The sequence below is a fragment of the Rhopilema esculentum genome, chromosome 11 (genome assembly GCF_057945365.1).
Source record: "Rhopilema esculentum isolate cy_ngs chromosome 11, ASM5794536v1, whole genome shotgun sequence".
Classification (NCBI taxonomy): Eukaryota; Metazoa; Cnidaria; class Scyphozoa; order Rhizostomeae; family Rhizostomatidae; genus Rhopilema; species Rhopilema esculentum.
In genome coordinates, this window is record NC_142825.1 from 8,410,541 (window position 1) to 8,413,478 (window position 2,938).

Below are 2,938 nucleotides of genomic sequence, written 5' to 3' on the forward strand. Positions count from 1 at the left end.
TGAACTGTATGTTTTGTAAAACTTTGATTCTATATCACCGTAGAGTCACAGGCAACATTCTCACATTATTTCTCTCGGTTTCTCAAATCAAATGATACATCTTACGTTTTTTTGCTGCATTACTCTAAAGTAAATCGCTCGCTTTATCGTAATAGAATCTCATTCGCGGGCCAAAAGCCTCATGGTATTAGAATTAATGGGCTAATACCTTGGGGCTCCATTACTGGGCAGCAAACCGCTGTATCAAAACACGATTTTGCTCGAGTAATTTGCCGCAGCCATAATTCATTTGTATTTCGTAGGACCGATCCTTCACCCAAAACTAGTAGGATGAACTACATTACCACAGGGTCATCAGTGTCTGGGGGGAGACAACGGGGGCCAGTGCCTTCAAATAATTTTGTAAGATATGGTATTGCCAAAAGCTATTTTAAACCATCATATCGAAAAAGTCATTTTGCCCACCTTCTTAAATAAGAACATATAAGCTCCACCCCTATTAAATAGTTTCAGGACCTTGCGGAGGGACCTTCTTATGTCTTAATTTCGGAGGCTAATACCAATACTTTTCTACTCCCAGCCGCCCCTGGGCTTGAAACCTCAAATTCCCTCACCAAAACGCCAGAAGGGGGGGGCAGAGCCCTCCATGCCCCCAAACTTTCTGCCACTCTTTGGCCAGACTAACAATAATTTATTTCTGGGGCCAGCCACCCAGCAAGTTAGTCCTTGGACTAGGTTCCAAAATCATTGAAACCCAGTTTTGTTACTGCTACATTAGAGCAAACTGCACAACCTACAATAGACCTAAAGGAAAGAGGTTACTTAAGGAAAGTTACAATAAAACCTCAAATATGATTATATTGGGATGGGATTGGACAAGAAAATCCTCCTTTCCCCACTAAAAACTAAAAGCCGATACAACAGGCGTACCTGTAAGTATAAAAATGTGAAAATAGCATAAAAGATACCAGATGAAAAAAAACTCCATTAAAACTGAGAGCCCATTAAAAAGCAAATTTTCATATAAAGCAAAAAAATGAGGATGGATGGATTCTGAATCTGAATCTGAGGTTCGTCCTCTTTGTTGCTGCCAGCACCTTCTGTGATTAAAACAATTGCTTCAGTGCAAGTCTTTTTCTTTCTTTTTTTGTTAAAGGGCCAATAGTACTGTTATATAAAAAAGTACCAATAGTAAAGGACCAAAATACATATCGCTGTCACTGGTGACACAGTTTGCTTTTCTGTTCTACGTTTAACAAAAACAAAAGAACAGCAAGTGCATGATGACAAAAGAAAGAATCACTGACAACAAGTGTTCGTGATATGTCCACTCTGGTTGTTTAACAAAGTATCAAATGTATAGAAATTTGCCTGCCAACAAAATATGGATGGATGTGGCACTGTCTCATTCAAGGCAAATGCTGTAGGTTTTTGATACATAAACTTTCCATTTGTTCAAATTAGAGATCGGACACAAGGGCCTGCCCTAAATCCGTAGTAGATTGAGAGCCCCAGTCAAAGCAACAGATTCCTGTATAAATCAGAGATTCAATGCTTAAAGTCTCCTTACTAACTTAAAAAGCTCAACATACCAGCGCTGCTGAGATTTACAGCATTTATTGAACAAACACCGCCATATTTCTCCTACTGGAATCCCATTCTTCGCGGGACTCGACTTATTTGCCTAAACAAAATTGAATTGAATACCACATACAGTGAGACACTGAAAAATAATTTCTAATGATCATTTACAGAAATTCCGGAAAAATAAAATCACGTTGGCTGTTTTCTACTGACTTTCCATTCCATAGCAACTCCACTAGCTGCGTTTGGCTTACAGGCTTGAAGAACTTTAGATAAGTTTACTTTTCAGTTGTTGACAGGGGTGGCGCTAGAAACCAAACCACGAATCGATGTGCCGATAATCTTAGAAAAATTCAAGTGCCGATGACTATAAAGATGTTTGCCGACGACGATAAAAATGGTTGCTGACATATTTCATGAACTCCTCTTTACAGTTTCTTTAAATCCTAAAATGTTTTGAAAATTAATGAAAAATTGTCAATCAAATCGTGTATACATTGTTTAAACTAACAATTTCGTTACAGCGTTTCAAATTACCAAAATTTGATATGCAAATTTTTTGATGTGCCTAGCTCATGTTTTGCCGGTTAGTGCAGTTATTTGCTGAAAAATCAGGCTTTCTTCTTAGGGCACAATTTACAATTTCGATAGAAAGTGCCCAATAAAGTTTTCTAGCCGATTTTGGTCACAAAACTTCATAGTGTCTTGCTATTTTTACTCCTTAAAATTGACAAAAAACTTCTTAGCAAACCTTGCTATAATTCTTTGGTTCCTATAAGAAAACTTTTTGACCTGCTTGTTCTCTACTTTTTCTCCGGTAAACTGCTTTTTTACATGAGTTGAAAATCATTTGAGTAGTAGACTTCGTGTAGCCCACTTGCTATGCAATTTCATCACATTAATGACCTGCCTGGCGTGAAAACTCTATGACCATTTGCTTAGCTTTATCCATATTTTGCGATTTTACCAGTGCCCAAAGATAAACATTTTTGGCACATTTGAAAAAAAATTTTCCAGTAAACTTTCTCCAAACAAAATTTTTGCCTGATTATATATATTCATTCTGCTTATTTCCTGAGGCCATCGTTTTATTTTCCCGCCAAAATTTGATCTTACTTTTTCACTAACATGACGATCGTAAACGAAAACAACTGAAACATTCATTTTGTATACAATATAATGAAAGCGCTATGCCCCCCCTCCCCCCCTTATTTTTCTCGGCTTTACACTACCGGATATTGTGTACAAGAAATAGCCTTCTGGCTCACTATCGCTAAAGCACTCATGATAACACAGGGTTTCTTGCCACTCAGATCAGGCAAATAGGAGATACAACAAGAAAGTTACATTTGGA

The 2,938-nt window shown here is 37.6% G+C and overlaps 1 protein-coding gene across 3 annotated transcripts in view; it reads right to left on the minus strand.

Moving 5' to 3' along the window:
• The window catches only part of LOC135693376 (uncharacterized), a 48,187-nt gene extending 45,510 nt beyond the window's left edge, over positions 1-2,677 (minus strand). For all 3 annotated transcript variants that reach the window (XM_089111552.1, XM_065211836.2, XM_065211835.2), the window contains exon 1: positions 1,593-2,677. The gene's annotated coding sequence lies outside the window, so the exon portion shown is untranslated. The remainder of the gene's footprint in view (positions 1-1,592) is intronic.
• Between the last annotated feature and the right edge of the window lie 261 nt (positions 2,678-2,938).